This window comes from Centrocercus urophasianus, unplaced genomic scaffold (genome assembly GCF_019232065.1).
Source record: "Centrocercus urophasianus isolate 14NV4802_14NV808 unplaced genomic scaffold, USGS_Curo_1.0 seq_7, whole genome shotgun sequence".
NCBI lineage: Eukaryota > Metazoa > Chordata > Aves > Galliformes > Phasianidae > Centrocercus > Centrocercus urophasianus.
Genome location: NW_024885310.1, coordinates 235,306 through 256,629, shown reverse-complemented (window position 1 = coordinate 256,629; position 21,324 = coordinate 235,306). Strand labels below are relative to the sequence as shown.

Sequence of the window (21,324 nt, the reverse complement as noted above, 5' to 3'; positions counted from 1 at the left end):
GCAGTCACCTATGCCAAAACAGCCATTGATAAAAGACAGGAAAAGGCCAATGAGTCCTCATAGACCTCTGAGACAGAGACATAAGACACACAGAAATCTTTATCAAAAGGTTTCTATGAAGATATTTTCTATCTTCATGTTATTTATTCTCTTCCAGAATGATATATACTGAATGAAGAACATGTCCTTCTGATATTTTTCAGAGGTTTTCAGAGGTACTAAAAATTGTATTAGCCCTGCTTTTGTCTCAGGAACCTTCTCAGAATTTTCAGGTGATTTCCAGAATTCTCACCATTGTAGTCCTTTCTTAATAGCAAAATGTCACAGAGTTGGAGCTGAACCTCCTTGAACAGAGGTTTAAATTGGACTTGGTTCCACTTACCCATATGTTAATCTCATCATAGGAGAAACAATAAATCAAGTCAGGTATGATTATAATCAGCAGTACTTCTAATAAATCACACCAGCTACATATATCCCAGAATATAAATAAGGGTATAAGTCTTTTCTCCTTTGAGCCATTAAATTCAGAATACTTGGCTTCTTACACAAAAGCAGATCTGTGAGTTGCTCAGTTCAAAGCTCTGTATGCTGGCAGGGCAAAAGTGGTCATCAGCTCTTCTCTGTCTTTATTGAGGATCTCACTGGGAGCAAACCATTGACATTATCTCTTTGCACACTGCTTTTCACATTTATAATCCTGGAGCCAATTTCCTGGAATTGTACCCTGCTTTGAAATGTTGATTTTGAAGTCTAGTTCTGTACAGAACATATACATAAACTTTTATTTTAAATGATCAGAAAATGTCTCACTTGCATTTTTTCTACCTTAAAATATCTTTTAAAATTGAAATAATAATGAAAAACAAACCAAAAAACAGTTTTCAAGAGGCTTCATGGAACTTCAGATGAAATGTTGACATGCTCACCCTCCTAAAACAGAATACACAACTCATGCAATGAAAATGAGAATTTCCTGAGAAACCTCTGTGAAAATGGGAGAACGTCTTTGCCAGCTGTGTAGATTACCAGATATTGATTTGAAAAGTAGCTGGGAGTTCTCAAGAGCAAGGTTGAAGTTGTTTGAAAACATTGTTGCTATTGCATATGGCATCTGGATGAAATGTTGCACACATAATCTTTCTTCACCATTCTGTGTATCAGCCAATACAGAACAAGCTGTCAAAACGTCAAGCAAAAATAACCATGAGAATTTAATATGAGTACGTTTTAATGGCTTCTGCTAATATCACTTGACATTCAGGATTATTTTTTAAACTTATTATGATGTGAAATTCAGTACTATACATGCAACAATAATTCAGCTCCACCACAATCCTAGCTCAGTTCTCAGCAGGCAGAAGTCACACTATTCTACAGCTTGGTGCAGCGTGTGCTGCTCATAACATAGCAATACTCCTGTGAGGTACTGAGCAGTTCTGTTTTGATGCTGGCATGATTAGTGGCAGACCATCAGTTACATGCAGTTTTGCTGTCTGTTGATGTGCACTGCCTTTGGAAGTGGACATTTCCAAGTGTGGGGGAACTCCCAGCTGTGGGCACATATTTAGTGGCATCAGCTGTGTGCAAGTGCAATGACCTGAGAAGGAGAGAGTTCTGAAACCCCGTTATTTTGTCAGAGGACAAATGTTTTGGTAGAGAAGGGATGATCTAATTGCAATTGCCTTACTTTGTCTTGTTCTGTGTGCATATATATGTATTCTTTACTTATATATATGTTACATACATATATTCTAATTTACAAATCTGAACTCATAGAGCTGACTGAATGCATTTCCCACTTCTTTTCCACTCATAAGAAATGAATGAAGTCTTATCTAGTGGGAACAGGTTTGCAAAAAATCCAAGAGCAAAAGCCCTGAGATCTTGTGAAAGAATTAAACTGTTTCATAGTTACAGTGTTATTCAATCTACAGCGAGTGAAACCCTATCATTTTGGACATGTGCACTCAAATGCACAAGGCATATGTTAAGTACAAGTCTGAAGATGCTCTGGGCCATTTGAGCCATTACAAATTCTTTTTTTTATTTTAGGACCTTTGACACTGTGTACTTCTGTAAGAGCTCCTTCCTATTGAGTAGTGCAAGGAGAAAATCAATCTCCATTTGTAGATTCTTGCTTCTATGAGCAGTAATTAATCATGTTAAACTAGTGGTATAAAAATAGATCATGTGTAAAACAGCTTCTTAATTTCCCTGCAGGGCTGTTTCTGTTTTTCTTTTTTTTCAGTGAATTTAACTCAATTTCATGTCAGTGGAAATTCCTTTCAGAAACTGGTGTGGTCACTTCCCCCATGAGAATAGATAAAGATTTGAAGAACTGTGTATCTTCTGCTGTGCAGCTTTTCCTGTCAAATACTTTTATTTCTGCATACATGCACTCTGCCTCCTGTGAGATCCAAGCCATTTCTATTCAGCGATGTAAATGATTTATCTGAACTGGACTTTAGCATTTATCCCATCTAGGTCTTTGAGTAATGTTCTTGATCACAGTGAAACAGATGCTTCTTCATAATTCAGATCTGCAATAGCAATTTTGGGGAATATATAGAAATAGGTATTTTGGTTTATGATCACCTGGCTGGATTATTATTAATTAATGGATGAGACTGTATTAATTGTGGTAGTATATATGACAGGTGTGAAATTTTTTTCTCTGTTCAATCTTGTTAATTCATCCCAATTCATCCTTTAGTATTCAGTAGTAGGTGATAGAAGGCTCTCTGAAAGACCACCTCTGCCTTTTTTCACCCTTCAAAGTAGGAAAATCCACCTCTGTAGGAAATCCATCCTCTCTTCCCTTTTCCTCATTTACATTTGCATGAAGAGTGATGGGCAGTGCTAATCCAGATGTTAGTCTGATACCATTACTGAGTTGGCTGGGAAGGGTTTTCTGCTGCCATAGCAAGCAATTTTCCAGTGGCTGTAGGACCAGAAGGCTTCACCAGCATCCTATGAGGGTGAAGAGGATCCTACAGACCACAAAATCTCCTATCAGATGTTACTTTTTTCTTTTCCAGAGTAAGGGAAATGTATGCACATATACATAGATATATGCATATATACATCATCAACAAACATTATCAGATTTATGTAACAACTAATTTCAAACTCTTAATCTATAAAAAAACGTTGAATCTATCCCTTAGTCTAATGTGGTTAAGAGATTTTTCTCTATGAGATCTACTGGTCAATGTTAGGAAAATTGAGCATGCTCCAATAAGCTTGCTCAATCATCTTTATCCCAAAAAGAAACAGAGTCCTGAGTTCTCTTTATGTGAAAAAAAAAAAAAACGGGAGAGTGTGGGGTCTCTCAAAATGCTGGGAACATAGCCTTGCTTGAAGAGATGAAGTCTAAAGAAGGTATGCCTACAGTTTTGAACATGTGTGCTGATCATTGGATTTATAATCGTTGTTCTTGTGTTTGTTTAAATTGGAAAGTTGAAATATTTCAAATAAATATCTATTGCATAATATTTTCTACTTTATGCATATTTTTATTCACTGATTGAATTGTGACATAAAATAATAGAGCAGGTAGGCAGAACTAAGGACTAATAGTTTTCCATGTTCTCATGTTAAAATGGTGTCATCAAAATCATTTTTGATTTTCTTAATAACCACAAACTCTTTCCGCTGTCTGTGGCATATACTGAAACCATACACTTATGAGGTACTCACTGCATTTTCAACATAACAATGAAAACGTTATTGATTATAAAATTCAACTCTGAAATCTCCAGTTGTATTATTTCATACATAACACTGAGTCAGGGCTACACCAAGTCTTTCTCTGAAGAACTAGACACGACCAGCTCCTATAGTCAAGGAGCACTGGTCTGACTTTAGAACATGCCATTTCTTACAATACTGGAGGTGCTGTTCAGAGAACAGCCGAAGTGAAAATGAAGCAATAAATGTATTACATTTCATGTGACAGATGAACAACATTGATTTCCTTACAGTGCCTTTTATAAAAATCATCTGTATAAAGATGGAGGTGCATGGAATAGAAAGGTTTAAAGCTGTTATTTAAATCCACTAAAATATTTTACTGGAAAGACGATGAGGAGACAGCAAACTATCAAGAGAACTCATTGATAAGAAGCCAGCAAGTGAAACCGTCAACACTCTAGAAGTCTGAAAAAATTGAATGGATGTTTTCACTCAGATTCAATGGTGGAGAAGTTCAGGGGAAGAGAGAAAGACAGTCATGCGGACCGAACTCTGAGAGGAACCACTGCGAAAGATGGTGAAGATGATTATAAGAAAAAGTACAGTTTTGGTTTAGAAATACATGTTCAGGTTATTCAAATAACTTATTAGAGAGAGGGACACAGTAAAAACTGCTAACCTTTTGAACTGTTGCTACTATAATTATTATCATTATCTATTAATGAAAGAAAAAAAAAACAAATAGGAAAAAAAAGGAAACAAATCCACCCTATATAATCTAGCTTTCAGGATTCTTTGATAATGATTAGTCAGAGACAGGGAGGCTTTTTTATTTCACTTGATGTAAGCCCTGTCCACCCCAGATATTTCTGCTCATACATAAAAAGGTTATTATTTCTGTTATGTTTTATATTGAATGTATGAGAATGCTTTGTATACCAGTCCAGCAGTGCACTCTATGTGGCTTGGATTTTATGGAGCGCTGCAGGCTCTGAAATCACACAGATTGGCAAATGCTTTCAACTCCCAGTCTGGACTCTAGTGCAAATTACAGACCTTTTTAGTAATTTATATAATTTAACTGCTACATTTAGAGAATGACAGAAAGAAAAAACAAACAAACAAAAAAAACAACAACAATGCATCTCTGCATTTGTACTTGCATTTACTTCAAGAAATACATCTATTTTCAGGAGGAATATAAATGATGTGCTAAATGATGTGACTTAGCAAAGAGCTTAAACCAGTGGCAGAATTTTCCAGTGTTGAGAACTGCTCAGTTTGCCGTATTTGTGGGAGGCAACCTATTGTTTTGGCATAAGTAATAGAATATTGTAGAAAAAGGGACATATCTCAGAACCCTTGATTCAAGATATTCCTGGCTGTCTAGGTGCCAGTGACCTGACTCTGATTACAGCATTTTAACAGGTGTGTTGTAAATGCTATCTTTCTTTATTTTTTCCATGTCTTTATAATCTTATAAAATAGTCATGAACATTGAGTAACTGTTTAGATTCATTTGAGTTGGTTGGGGGTTGGACTCGATGATCTCTGGAGGTCCCTTCCAACCCCTACAATTCTGTGATTCTGTGATTCTGTGATTTCTGAACCTCGTTAACAAGTTGCTTACAGAGGTTGTGGGTGCCCCATCCCTGGAGACATTCAAGGTTGAGCTGGGTCAGGCTTGAGCACCCTGATGGAGCTGTAGGTGTCCCTGTCCATTGCAGGGGAATTGGACCAGATGGCCTTTAAGGGTCTCTTCCAACTCTATACATACTATGATTCTATGAATCGAGTGATAGAAAGCAAGACAGTCTCATTTCTTTAAAGCTTTCATTTAAATTGCTTTCTGATAGTAAACAACCCCCTGAAGACTGAGTAGAGTGATGCATAAACTGCTATTATTCTTCACATAACCTAAGGAAGAAAAAAATTTTCAATTATCACTGCGAGATGCACAGACAGTAGATCTAAGTTACTAAGAAACACTTTGAATTTAAAGATTGATGGAACAAACTCAATACAAAACAGAGGAATTCAAATGTAACCCTATTGAAAATTCATCTCCACTATGTCTACAACTCTTGCAGTTTTTAACACAGCACAATGCACACATTTCATTTCTATTTCAGAGTGTTACTGACTCCAGGGTTTTGTGATAAAACTTCTTCAGTAATTGTTGGCACTTGAAAAACTTTGCAATTTAAATGAGAAATTTTCTGTCTCTCTAAAAATAAGAACGACTGTAGTAGCAGTATAATCTTGCTCATCAGTATTTTATAATCATTCAGCATTCAGATACTAAAATTAAAAGAAAGCAACAATAAAGAAAGAAAACACATCCCAGTTTCCGCATTCATTTAGTCTTAGCTGCCTAAGGAGAGCAGATGTGCCACTAATGGCAATGCTTGCTACATGATAATAAGTATTAGCAGCTTATAAAGAGCTAAATGCCACTGCCAAAGAGTTGTCATCTATTTTTTTTTTCCCCAGTTAATTCACTTATTCTAAGTGAATGTTGTAGTTTGGCCAGATCCAGAGCTTATTTGAACTGCAGTTTATCTGCCCATTCTCTCCTGGCAGGTGACCAGGCTTTATTCAAGTGCTCATTACCACCATAACATGCCAAATGCAGAAGGGGTGTAGTGGTCATCTCCCATATTTTTCTTCCTTAGGGAGAGAAAATAACCTGAAAATGGCCTGCAATTGCCATGTTGAGTCTATCTGTCAGAAGTCGTTATGGCCAGTTGTACAGTAGTCACAATGACTTGTAGAAGCTCCTCAAATGTCATCATTCCTTGGGATCACGTTCCTGTTCTGAATTTGGGTACATGAGGACAAACATAAAAGCAAACAGGAGACTGTGATCCCCAGTGTGGACCCTAGGAGTGCAGGCTTCGAGAGTAGGCTATGGGCTACAGGCTGAAAGCCTCTCTGAAGGACATTTAAGAAAGAAGATGGGGACAACCACATACCTTATTCCATTGGGAACTATCTTCTAGGGCATAAGTTAAATCCAAACAAAAATCTCAGAACTAAGTGCTTTTCTACATAATTAGCTCTGTCTGGCAGTGAAAGGTCTTACGCTTGGCTGTCTTTCCAGTATTGCTTTCCTCTTGTCAAGAACAAAGTTTTATTGGCTTTTTTTCCAACAATCAGGCATACAGATATGAGTAAAATCTTGAATACCAATATTTATTGATGATTTTCTTTGTCCTTAGAGTTGGTGAATTTTTAATTAATTAATTAGTTAATTAATTATTTTTTTTGAGGGTATTCTGGTTCATTCTGCTATGAAACATATTGAGGGAAAATCACAGAATACATAAGAGTTTATTTATTCCTGCTCTGTATCAAAAAGATTCATTGACAAAATCACTTATTTTGAGCAAAAGTGACGTGATTTTTATTTTTATTTTCAATGCTGCCAAATTTTCAATATAAGATGAAGTTCTGCAGCCTTTTTCTATTCATAAGTTATTGAAGATAAGAGTAATACTATTGCTGTGCCTATCTCCTGTTTCTTTGGAGCTACTTCTTAGTTATTTTCCAAGATTTCCTTTACAGTTAATCGAGATAAACTTTGTTTCTGTGGCATAAATGATCATATTTCTAAAGCAGATAACTAATTCAAGCCAAGTTTCTCATATTTTATTTTTAAAAGGCTGTAAAAAAGATTAATTCAGATACCATAGCCCTTAAAAATTATCTGAGGGCACAGCTAGCCCTTAGAGTTAAATTGCATACTCAGCCTGTAAATCTATTTTCAAAGACAAATGAGAGAATATTTCCTTCCCTTTCACATAAATTCTGTCATTATGTGCAAAAATAAAAAAACAGCTTTTCCATTTATTGATGCTGAGATACATACTATTTCTTGTTTCTGTGAGAATTAATGCACTCCAAGAAATAACTGAATTCATTTTATTCCTGAGAAATGTTTGAAGAAATAACGGAAAAGGTATGATTCATTCAAAAATAGGAATATCAGTAAGGCTTTCTTTAATAAAGGAAGCCGGTTCATTTGTGTTACCTCAGGTGAAACAAACTACTTGTGAAATATAGAAAACTATTCTCCAGTAATAGATGCTTCCGCTTGAAAAAGAAAGTACAAAGATGGTCCAAGTGGCCAGGTCTTTAACCACCACATCTGAATTTCAGTTCAGTAGCAGCTGAAGGGTAATGCTTTATAGGCATTTAATGAATATACTGTTACCTTAATCTTGCTTTTTTCTGTTCTTAAATGGTAAAAACTAAGAGTAGAATATCTGTCCTGTCATTATTAACCTGATTTTAATCAGGGTTTTTTAATTTATTTTAATTGAACTTATATTTAAAATCTAGATTGCATGTCACTCATATGCATACCTGAAATGTACAGAATAGATGTTCATAGCATCCAGACTAACTATATGGTATTTCCATATACAAGCTATTCCATTTATAACAGTTCAGTGTTTGTTCCTTTTCCTTTGGGTCATTGTTGACAGTAACAAATACTGTCAATACTAAGGTAATTTCAGTGGGATTAAATGTTGGGAAATAGCTACCTACTCAGACTAGGTACCTTTTTTGTTTCTATGATATCAACAGCATTTTGATGCCAAAACAGCACAGAAAATATTTGAAGGAACTATAAAACATATTTGTAAATAGATTTCTATATAGTGGAAAAAGCACACATTCGTTAATGGAATACAAACAAAATGTTGTGAGCCTGTAACAAGAAAACCTTCATATTTCCACTATGTGTCATTAGAACACTTTACCTAAATTACAGCTTTCAAGCACTTGTTCTGTTCTTCAAAAAAATATGCATAATATTTTCTTCTTTTAAATGAATTGTATACAATAAAGCTAGGAATCAAATTAACCTACAAATAGCTGAGTGAAAGGCATAACATTCCAGTTTTCATTTGTTAGACTGCATTTTGAATGATCTTATTCACCTGTCAAATGTTTCTTGAAATGAAGAATAAAACTGGACAAGATAAGTAACATAATTTGACAGTTTATTTTTCAAAAATTCATTATATAAAGAAAAGCTTGTCACTGTTGTACCAGCAATTTCAACTTAGATTAGATTTAAAATATGTTTAAGAATATTATACCAGTATCATCATCATCATGGAGCTGAATGGCTCTATTTTCCAATGAAATAATTTTAGAAAATTTCTATTTTGCTGGTCAGAAATTCTCATCACCAAAGTCCTGTTTAAACTCTCTCTGTACAGCACTTAAGTCACTTCTGAGCTTTAAGAATGAAGTTCCTTCAGTGCAAAGCTTACATTTCAGAGCACTGATGATCCAAATGAAAATCCTTTAAATTCAGTAGCCAAAGAATACTATCTTAGATTTAAGTCCTGGAGAATGATCAGAAAAGTTGTAGTTTCTATACACTAATCAACTTCTGCGATTATTGTGTTAACTTCAAGACAAATGTAGGGTATTAAAATTGAACTGGCATCCTTCCAGTGCAGATATGGAAAAGTCTGAAAAAACCCAAATAAATTATCTCTAGAAATCACCCCTATTGATCTTCCCTCACTGCATTCAGTGATTCTAGGAAGAAGTACAAGTGAATAACAGTCCTATTCTTTTTTCTTTGCTTTTATTAACTCTTGTAATGTTTTTTTTTTTTTCCTTTGGCAGAAGCTGAGAAATGCCTATGAAATCAAATTAGACTGAGCTAAATAAGAGCAATAGCCTCTGCAAGACTTTAATTTGTAAGATAGGAATTTATCCCTATAGAAGTCACACTTAATTGTTTCCAAGTTCACACTGCATCATTTTTATTGAAGCTAAAATGGCATGAAGTTTTAAATACATTGCTTTTTCAGGTTCGTCTGTAATTAACCCTGAATACAATACTTATGACCACTGTGCAGAATGATTACTCAAAGCTTGATCTCCCTAACCCTAAAGTCAAGCCAAAACTCCTGCTATTTTTGTATGACGTAATATCAAATTTCAATTCTCAGACAAAATTTCTTTGAATTTGATAGGATGCTATTAGCTTTTCAGGCCATATCTATGTTAGCAAGTAGAAAAGCACGATAGGAAGAGAATTCCAGAGCAAAACAATTGGTGCTGATAACTCAAAATCAACTGAACTTCTCTAAATTCTGCAGATTAACTGTGCACACCAGAGGCTTTGGCAGCTGGTGTGCATCAGTGAGGTTGTAGTACATCCTCCATTTGAGTTTCTTCCTCAGTGAAGTTTGAGGTGGCCCTAATTCAAACAAATACTTCACAGGGGGAACAAACAGAGGTGCTTCAGAAGTGCACTCCAGAGCTGAAGGTGGTGGTGTGGAAGAGGTGAATGGGGTGCACCAGGGGTTCAGTGTAAAACTCGGTACATTATACTGTCATGGTTAACTGGTATGTTGGAGGGTCTTCGCCATAATCTTACTTTAACTCTTCTGTGGATGGAATGATGGCAAAAAGTCAAAAAGTCTAATTGAATCTGTTAGGTACATAACAGCTGTGGTTGTGTTGTGAATTCTTCTGGGTAAAAACCTAAGCTCAGGATGGTTTTTATTCCTAGAAGCAGGAAGTATAGCAAGTTGATATACAGTCATAATAGGATAAACAGGCCCACAGCAATAACTCAGGGAATCCTATCCCCTGATTGCATATATTACAAAACACACTGACTAGGAGAATTTTCTGTATTTTCTGTTGTGTTTTTTTGTTGTTGTTGTTGTTTGGTTGATTGGTTGATTGATTTTTCTGCTTTTGATAGCTAGTTCTAGGCAAACAGAAGTGTGATAAGATAATCAGGACACTGAAAATTTCATTTTTCTGTAACAATAAATTGTATTATACGATTGCCAGGTGTTCCACTAGATAAATGTATACATTCATTTTCTTTGCAAACAATAGGAACAGTGTGTGTGTGTCTGATATATCACTCATCACCAGTAACACCTGAACAAAGCATCAGACCATACAGACATTTTTAAAAGTATGTTGACATAATGAAAGAATCATAGAATTGCTCAGGTTGGAAAAGACCTTCCAGATCATCTAGTCTAACAGCAAAATAATGTGCTGTAATAAAAAAGATATAAGATCAAGATGACTTGTATCTGCTTCTATTTGGATAACTTTAAAAATAAATAAGTAAATGACATTTTCTCTGAATTTTGAGTGAGACAAAAAAAATTTAAAACCTTGGAAGCTGGCTGGAATGATAAAATAATTCTTCGAACAATTGTTTTCTTACTTTCCTGGTTCTGGTTATCTTTGCAGCATGATTTCAGCCTGAGACGACTGCTGAATGTCTCCAGATCAATTCAGATCTATAGATCTGTCTATGGATAAAGCAACGGTAGTGTGGCTTTGAATTCTAGGAACTCATCATACTTCAGCAGTACTTAATATAGTGTTTTGATTTTAACGAGCTGTACCAGTAGGGAAAGTTGCTGATTATAAAAGCAAGACTCTTTATCTGGCCACAGACAGCAAGTTCATGACATTGTTAACTGCTGATCCTAAATTGAAAGTTGTTAACATAATCATTAATCAAAAACGTCAGTATCTACTATTTGATTCTTTCTTTTAGTTCTTATTTATGATTCATATTTTCATTGTATCATCTCTTGCTGTTCCCTTTGGGTGCCTTTCCTGAAAGTTCACCAGAAAATTAAACGTTTTTCACCCATAAAATGCTTCAGTCAATTAAAAATTGGTCTGTTCCATTATTAACAACTTCTAATGCCACTAATCCCACAGTTTCGTATCACTTATCTATCATGAGAAATTCTGAAGCTGACACAATGAATTAATCTTTATTTTCAGTTTTAGCAAATGAAAGCAACATCAGAACAGTGTACTGTGGCACCAAGACTAATCTTTGGTGTAGCTGTCTGTCTCTCAACAGTCTTTGAAGCATCAAACAAATTTCTTTCCTGTTGAATGACTAACACTCAGCTCCTGCGAGAAAATGTATGCAAATCTGCATTTATTTATTACACTTCAAGTAAAAATATACAAAAAAATCTTTTTTTCTTTCCTTTTTTTTTTTTTCCCCTATGTCTACCACTCAATCTTTATAGAAATTGAAGCTTCTCATACTGAGATTTTTTAATTAATATAGATATATATTTTTTTTTGCAACAGTGACTTACATTTGTCTCGTAAGAAATACAATAAAATTATTCAAAACTACTGTCTAAATAACTGGGGTATCTTTTCCCGTCATATTTTATTGACAATATTAATTGGAAAACCAATCATATACTGAACTGATTCTGACACTGATTCTGCTTCCATTGTAAACAGTTCTTTTGAAAGAGCTTGTATCTGGGGTTAGTTTAACAAAGACTGCTATCCTTTGTCTTCTTTTTCTACAGTAAATCCTGATTACAGGAGCTGACAGCAAATTGAAGATACCTCCCTGCCATAGATCTAAATAACAAAGTATATGAAACCTATTGTTTATACTGATAAATTGGTGAACTCTTGTGTGCATGCAACCACAATACTTTGCACTAGTTTCAGTATATTGAAACCAATTCAAGCAGAGTAAAGAAAGTAACTTTTTTTTTCCTTACATGACAAGGATCTTTATTCTGCTTATTCTGCACTATGGTATGGGCCATGTTTCTGTCAATCCACATAAATTTTATGGAACGCTGTTTTAAAAGAAGGATATTCCATGCTATGGTATCTGACTTCATTTATCATCAGGCAATGGCTGTGTACCAGGGCACTTCACAAGACTACTTTTCATAGCATCACCAAGGTTGAAAAAGACCTCCAAGTTTATGCAGTCCAACTGTCCACCTATCACCAATATCTCCCCACTAAACCATGTCCCTTAGGACAACATCTAAATGTTTCTTAAACACCTTCAGTGATAGTGACTCAACCACCTCCCTGGACAGCCTGTTCTAGCTCCTGATCAATATTTTAGATAATTTTTTCCTAATATCCAACCTGAGATGAAGTGTACCCAGTAGGCTCTCCCTTTATTTGAATAAAAGACTAAAGACTCTTCTGTCTCTTTTTGGGATAAAGATGATTGAGCAAGTGTATTGGAGCAAAAATTTTCCTAACAATAGAGTAATTTGATTTTAATGGTCAAATCAAATCCAGCTTCAGAGAGGACAGACTATTCCTTTGATGAATGCAGATGATTTCTGATGGATTTATTCTAAGAGTGGAGTTTTGGTAGAATACAAAACTGCAAGACATTAATCTGCCTTCTGCTATAAATGAACACCTCAGGTTTGCCTCAGACTTAGAAAAATGGTACATTAGGCTCAAAGGTAAAAATACTGTCTTCTAAAAGAGATGTTTAATTGACTACAATAAAACATAAATGTTAAAATTAGAAATGTAAGTATCTTATGCATTGCTTCATCTGGGATCTAATAAGAATAAGCACTTTCTCATGATAAAGCTGTTTGGCAGAGAGATAATAAAAATAGTATCAATACTTACTAATAAGTAAAAACATACATTCTGTAAATTAAGGCATACTTGGTCTCTTTCCGTAACAAATAGTCTTACAGATGAAATCTGTAGGCAAAATCATCTCTAGCAGCAGATCAGTTTTTGGCACAGTCCTCTCAGAGATTCTCTGTGGTTGGAATTAATTCATTTTGTTTAATTTAAATGGTGTAAAGGAGACAGAATAGACAGAAGAATTAATGCTTTGCTTAATAGAAAAATGAACAGAAAATTTTATAGAACTTAATCTCTTTTATATAATTCGGACACCCAAGTTTCCTCTGCCATTTCAAAAGCCACTCACTCATGGTAAAAACAGCACTGATTCTCTTTTTAATTCGTTCTTAATGGAGTAATGGAAATATAATTCCTATAGGAATCAATTGAGCTTCTATCACCAGACCTCAGTAAGAGTTGGATTGTGTGACAGGCATTTTTATTAATAAGAATCAACACTCGCTTATGAATACCACAGTGTGTTCTTAAAATCAAAAAGAATGCAGCAGTTCAAGGTAATGGAGCATAGGAAAGCCTTTTCTTGAAAGAAATTCATAAGCTGTGGCTGGATAAAACATATTTCTCTGCTGTGTATTGCCGCAAAGTTGTGAAACTGTAAACTCCCCATTTCTGTTATTTTAGCATGTTATTTATTTCATGGAAAGAAAGATGGGATAATAAAAGGATAATGACTCTAAGTAGTCATTGTGAATAGAAAATATGAAGTGCATTATCATGAGCTGTGGGTACTACTCAAAATTTCAATGTATAGGTCAATAAGAAAGGTCATATTTTTAAAAGTCTACTATATTTCTGTAGTATGTGGGATATCTGCTGTGCCTATGCTGCTATTACCATACCTCTGTCAACATGAGCATAGCCAGAAGTGCCTCTTTCAAGCAAGACTGCCACTCAGATCTCAGAGATGGCACAGTTTCACACTGTCTGTGCTGCAAATCCTGCAGAAACATAGCATGAATAATAACACCTTGTGCTAAGTGCTTTTGAGGAGATTCTTTTGCTTCATTAACTTTTCCTCCATTTACTTCAAATTTAGAAAAATCAGGTCACCTGGCTTTCTTTGACCCTTGGGAATACAACTGAAGTCTCACTTAAGGTCCTTACATTCTTTTTGTGGAATTTGGCCTTGACTTTTAAAATGTCGTGGGACTGAGAGTCGACCTTATAATGCATTGATTCTGTCTGGCTTAGTTATTGCAGCAGTAGTTGCAGTGCTGCATCAGAAATCATGCTCCAGAAACTCTGCAGTGGTGGTTTTTCACCTCAAGGTGATATTACTGAGTTCATGGTAGGGAAAAAAGGGTGAGAAAAAATATCATCATTCATTTGAATTATTATATAATCAAGTATATCTGATTACATTAATACAACTGCATTTTTGTCAGTGAATGTGTATTCTGAGTTTGGTTGGCTCAACTCAGACACTGCAGAATTTAAAGGCATTTTTGCCAATGATTCCAGCAGAAAATTGTGTTTACACTAAAACATTTGTTTTACAAGAATTAAAATCTTGAAAATGGTTTGCTCTAACAAACTTTTTTTGTCCTGCAGAAATATTTTGTCCTGTTTCATTTTCCACCCATTTTCTTATAGGGAGAGCAGCTGATGCTATAGCAGCAAAGAATTTGGACCCAAGAAGGTAAATGTTTTGATCTCCATTATGTCTGAGATCTTTGCTTTCTTCAAGTGAAGATATCATTGTTTGTAACAAGTAGGTAATAGAGACCTGTCTCTCTAATGACTGAAGCGCTTGTGGTGTATACACAGTAATGGTGACTGAGTTAGGCTGAGTTATTGGGCTTCCAGTGAGTGAGTAACTGACATTGTTGAGGGAGAATACTTTAACTATCTCCTAATCCTATCCATTGTATAGCTCATTGCTGTAGATCCCTCTGCTTCTGAAATTTTAAAGAGATTTACTGCCCTTATGAAATACAGTACTTTGCTGAATACAGAAGAGCCATGATATAAGCTGCATGTCTTCGGCCTCTCCCATTTCAGAGCTCTGAAATCCTTGCAGAGATTGGGGATGTGAAGCCTGATTCCACAGGAGCAAAGAATTAAGCTCTGGGTAAAACACCAGAGTGTAGCATGTCATTAGCTGATTTCATGTCAGTAGATTTGAGCAGATTAATGTAACTCTTCATGTGTTTAAAGTTAATTATGTGCAAAGCACTTTGCAGCATCAGGACTGAAGTGCTGATCAAGTCCCTGCTCCTCCTGCACGTCCAGCACACCGTGCTGCCAGCCTGTAGCAAGGCAATCTTCATAGGCTGCTGCATATACCTCCATATACTACTAGAATAGTAGTGTTTGACAGGTAGCAGATAGCAGATAGCATTGATACCTGGTTGGTTTGTTTGTTTGTTTGTTTCAGAACTGCAACTGTTTTGTGTTCCTTCTTGGTGGTTACTGTGTCTGTGTCGTTTTTCTTTAAGGAACAAAAAAAACCTCCACCGCTCCTACAACTGCAAGAAGAACCACCAGTTTCAGAACAGAGAAAATTTTAAGATGAATGTAGTTAAAAAAAATATAAAATCAATATTGAACTTTGCAAGAACTTAAGAACATAGAAACTTTAATGTTGTTGGATATAGATAAGGAACATCATTGAACAGAAATGCTGTGACTAAAATAACACATATATGTCCTGACTCCACTTCTTGCTTGGGTACCATCCCAATTAACATTAGCTGTACTAAGGTACATTGTTGAGTGGGAAAATATTAATGGTAGGTGGATGGTTGGACTGGATGTTCTTGGAAGTCTTTTCCAACCTTGGTGAGTCTATGATTCTATTCTGTGAACTCAGCTGATGTTTAAGTTTGAGGAGAATTTGATGTATTTATAGCAAAGGCAATGAGCGTTTGAACTACGTCATGCATATTTATAAATGATGTATGATTTCCCATCAGTAGTTCTCCTTGATACCAAAAACAGCAGCAAGATCTGAACAAGGAATTTTGAACCATGACAATATAATTGGTCTTTAGTTATTTTCAACAAGACCTCTTGAGCACAGTTCATACCGGAAAATACCAAAGCTGAATTAATTTTTCTGCACTCAGTAGGACTTCATATTAGGTGTAGAGGAGACTAGGAAACAGAATTAGTGTCAAGGTAAACGTGGAGGAAAATCAGTGCAGACAATAAGTAAAAGCTTTGAAAGAAAAGAATTCTGTGAATCACTCCTAGTTGAATAGATTTCTGTCTCTCCTGAAGATATCCTATAGAAAAAACTGCTTTTATAGCTTTACAGCTCACTCCTCTTCTAGATGAGAAACACCTGACTTGGCTGTTCCTTGTGTGGATTACTTATTAGCAGAATGGATGAATTAAGGTGTTTTCTTTCTTCTGCTCTTCTACTAGGTCACATGTTCTGGTGCCTATTGTTTGCTTCCCTGCTTGTGATGTGCCTCTGTAATGAGCAGAACAGTTCTCCAAAAGAACAGCTATAGGCTTCTCGCTTCTTTCCAGGTGTTTCAAACTTTGTCCTTTTTGGTTTGTCAGTCATGCTGCAAGAGTTCAACCAACAGTGCAAGGCAGGAAAGGCTGAAAAAATTACTGCCTGAGCTCTCTGTGAAAGAGCAACAGAAAGTGTTGTTGTATTTGCTGTATAGGAAAATGTTGTTAGTAGCTACAGCTGTGGTGATCTAAAGCATTGTGATGAAGGTAGTATTCTGTGTGTTACATGAATATTTTAGTTCTCTGTGTTTTAAGTGCTTTTTTTAAAGAGCATGGGTTACAGACTGTAGCCAGTATGAGGCATTGCTAGAGCTGGTTTTAATGGCAGATCAAGTATGAAGAAACAAACGCTCTTTTAACAGTGGATTACCCAAAGTGGAGCACGTGGTAGTGACATGATGTAGAGGTTATGGGGGAGGCAATTCTGAAATGAAGCCACTTTGCAAAATATGCTCAGACAGACCTGAAGGCTTGAATGTTTTAATGCTTGTTCATAACAGTGACCTTTGGAAGGAGCTGTGTGCAGTCATATCACGGTAGGTGGTTGTAGCCATTCAGTGAAGCACTGTTGTACTATGATGGAGAACATCAAAGAGTTTCTTGCAGCTTTCAAGGTCTTTGTAGAGCAGATGTGAGTTTGCAGACAGTCTGTTTGATTTAATAACCTCAGCACATCTTTCACGTAATGGTTCCTTTACTGGCTCCTAGCTCCACTCTGCTAATTGAAACCACTACATTTCAAGAGCACAGCCCTATAGCCTTCATTAAACATCAAGGCTGCTAGCTGAGAATCCTCACCTAGCAGGTATGCTATCCTTAATTAGCATGAGAGCAAATGTATCAAATATAATCCTACTTCATTGCATCCAAAATTACAGATGATCAACTCTGAGAAAGCAAATAAGATTTTGGCAAATCGATGTAGACAGAGTAGGCATCAGTGTGTGTGTATGGATAGGTATACCATATTGCTTTGGGGAGTGAACAGTTTGTTTGTTCTAATTTCTCTTCCTCTGGTGATCAGTTGATAGTTACGTTACACCTCATGCAATCATCTTATCTAACAGCTGATTTCGTACTTCACTGCAACTGTCATTGATTTATTTGGGTAGTTAGGTATGCAGCACAGTCAGAGCTGTAACTGCATTATGTGCTGATATCCACATGGACTGCCTAGCGGTGCTCTCTGTCTGTGCCCATCCCACTGTTGTTTCTCTCTGAGCATCTGATGTCATTTGTTTTTCCATGACAGAAAATAGCTGAGTGTGAAGTCTTAAAATGTTCTTAAATTTAGAGTGTTTCAGGTTTTCTGGAAACAGCTCTATTACACTGGTGTGTGTGCATGCTTAACAAGAAGGAAGAGCTTTGAGATAATGATCTCAATTTATTACTCACTGATACCTTGCCAAAAACAAAAACTCAAATCATTAGTAGTGGTAAAAATAATCACTACTGATGTAGAATAGGAACTCATTTCAAAAGTGAGACTGCTGCTTTAATAGAGGCTAAAAAGATATCATGCAGGCTCAGCCATAAATCTATGTGTGTGTGTGTGTGTATATTTAAGCAACTGGATATTATGAAACAAATTATTTAAATCCTCAATTTCTTTGTTATTTTAAAATGTGTATTCCACTTATCTGTGTAGTAAATGAATCATGTTTATTAAATATCATTCTAATTATATGAAAATCAGAGCTGTATGTCCAACAATTTCATGTAGATCAGTGTCACAATGTGGTGGAATAATATCATAATGGAATGCTGATATAAACATCAAATCTGGGAGACATGTTTCCAATCTTCTCCATTTCTGGTGAAGTGCAGTGCTTTGTTTTTGCTTCAAGTACATCTATCACACTATCGTAGCAATAAATAAAGCAATGTGCTTCTTTTCTGAGGCTTAGGATCAGTTTTTGCACAGAGGGGCTTCCAAAGTATCCTTCTCTTGGCTGTTGGTGAAGCCTTAACTTCACTACTGAGATATCCACACAGAAAAAAAATCGTATTTTTTCAACTTTTATCATATTTACCTTACCTGTGCAGAAACATTACAAATAATTCTGTTTTCAAATTCAGATCTTCTGCTTTACCACAGAAACATCTATAGTGGAGTTGGCCTTTGGGCCAGCAAAACTCTCATCTGTTGGAATGTAATTTTTCAGTAGTTGACTATATAACCCCCATCTTCAATCTGTATTCTGTATGACTGTTTCTTGTGTCAGACTTCTTCAAAAGAATTAATGCCCTCTGAGATTATAGTTAATATTTTAGCATTTGCTTTCTGATTTATAAGCTAATAAGGGACTGGAATAATGAAAGTGATCTCTTCAAAAACTTTGGAATACTAAGGTTTTTTTTTTTTTTAACAAACATGGAAAACATCACATACATATAACTTCTGATGATATCAATTTTTATAAATCCTTGAAAGACACAAAGATTAATATTTAGATGCTACATTTATTTTGATACCTGAGATGCCACTGAGCAGTAGACATGAATGGCCAATTCAGTGACTAAACTACTCACTACGTGTTGGTATTCCACATCTCCAAGAGGGAAAAAATAAATCTGTTTTTTTCTTCAGAAGATTTTTTTATTCTTGTCTTAGTTGCTGTTAATATCCTCTATTAAGTGCTAAAAATATAGGTTCAGAAGTGGTTATTGATGTGACTTGCCATGACCCTTTGTTAAGTTTGATGTAAATCTCCATGTAGGCTGAGGTAACTAAGGGAGCACATTTTAGGAACTTACTTGCCGAGCCATTAAAATGATACTCTGAACTCTGTTGTCAAACGCTGTAGCAAGTAAATCCATTTGTGTCAGCTAAAGGTCTTGGTTGTTACTTTGGTAGCAGTGGAGAGATAAGATTTATTTCCTTGTGCGTATGCCAATATAGTTAGAAAAGAATTCTTAATAGCTGTGTGTAGAGTCACTGACCAGCTAATACGTGGCTTTTTTTTTTTTTACTGCTGCTCTGTTTAGGCTTTGGCAAAGAAATTACCAGCTTCACTGCATGAATCCCCTTTGTATAATGCGGGCTAGTTTCAGTGTGAATACTGAAGTGTATGAGTCCTACTTTTTTCTTTTGTATCAGAATGACTTATGTTCACTGAACATTCAAATTATAAAGGAACAAAAGCTCAGCTGGCATTATTTAACTGTTAAATGCTGATGAAAGGCTTGAAGTGTGCTTGTCTTCCAGCTTGGAGGTTGTGGGTGGGAAGTGGTGGTGTTCATAATAGACCTGGGGCTACTGCTGAACAGTTTTGCATCAAGTGTTTTGAAGTCAATGGTCTTAGTATAGGGAATAATGCGTTTTTGTTTTTTTTTTTTAAACCAAAGCAGAGTCTGCTGTGGTAGTAAGCCCCTCTTTCTCTGCTTCTCGGGCTCCTGATCAGAGAGAGATCTGGCTAATGATGAAGCTTCAGACCTTAAAAACTGTGTTGCCTCCCAACCAAGTGCTACAATATTCACAGTGTTCAAGTATTCAGGGAATATGGAGGGAGAGGATGGATTATTAGTGCTTTGAGGGCAAAGCCTTTGTATCTGAGGAACTTTGCATATGCTATTATTACTACTAGGGAGAACATCCACAATTTCTCAATGGCTTTTGTGAAAAAACATGTTAGTATTACCATAGGTAATAAAGTCACTTGGTAGCCAAGTACAGTGTGGTTTTTAGAGTTAGTTCCTGCTTCCTCAGTGCACAGAGGAAGTGCTGGATTGAATGTTGGTTGTATGCCCAGAGTGTTGTCTTTTGCTTTGCTTAAATCCTAAATTCCTTGATACGTATCTTAATTTTTATCTAAATTATTATCTACTTACTGGATTGGTAAAACCATTTACAGTCCTGAAATGATGCATGTGCTCTGCAGTACTTTGGTTTAGGTATTGTTATTTAAACCGTATACTTCACTAAAACCCATTAAAAATGATCTCTTGGCAAGTGAAGAAAGTGCTAATGAAACACACTAAAATGAACTGAAATACTGAGCTAAACTTTTCCTTGGTGCATGATGACTTGAAACTACTCATACGGCAGCATCTGTCCACCTCAGTTTTGCCTTAAGTTGGTTGTCATTCTACTGGTATGGATTCCACTATAAACCAAGCATGGCGAGTGAGGCTTCTGATTCTATTTTTAATTTTAATTTTAATTTTTATTACCATACATTAAAATATCAGCATATAGGGCCACAGTAGGGATGCAAGTCTTTGCATTTTTAACCAGGCTCGTAAATGAGGAATCTATTCATTCTGGAATCCTCCTTATAATTAAGCATCAGAAGAGATATTTTCTGAGATATAATGCTATAATGCAGTAAGAAAAATTCTTTGTGAAGATAATCATGTTCACAAATCTTCCTAGAAAAGCCTACAAAATAAAACACAACACAACAATAAATCCTTTGGTTCTTCTCTTATCAGATGTAAATCAGTTGGACAGCTTAAGGAGCCCTGCTGTTCTATGCCAACTAAGAAAGTAGCTCAAAATGCCTTCAAAACACCACTGCATTTTATTTTGGCACCTAAATGACATTTGTTGAGTGTTAACTTGTTTACAAAGATAAGCACACTCTGCAGTTTACACCTTCGGCAGGTATCTTCAGGTTCTTATCTCTAAAAACACTGCTTGCCTGTGGCATATTTGGCAGGCAGCAATGCTCCTGTATTCTCCTC

General features: G+C 35.8%; 1 protein-coding gene across 4 annotated transcripts in view; it reads left to right on the top strand.

The window, feature by feature from the left end:
- LOC122170479 (leucine zipper protein 2-like) overlaps nt 1–21,324 on the top strand; it is a 221,439-nt gene that overhangs the window by 21,158 nt on the left and 178,957 nt on the right. For all 4 annotated transcript variants that reach the window (XM_042837342.1, XM_042837341.1, XM_042837339.1 and 1 more), the window contains one exon: nt 14,767–14,812. The gene's annotated coding sequence lies outside the window, so the exon portion shown is untranslated. The remainder of the gene's footprint in view (nt 1–14,766; nt 14,813–21,324) is intronic.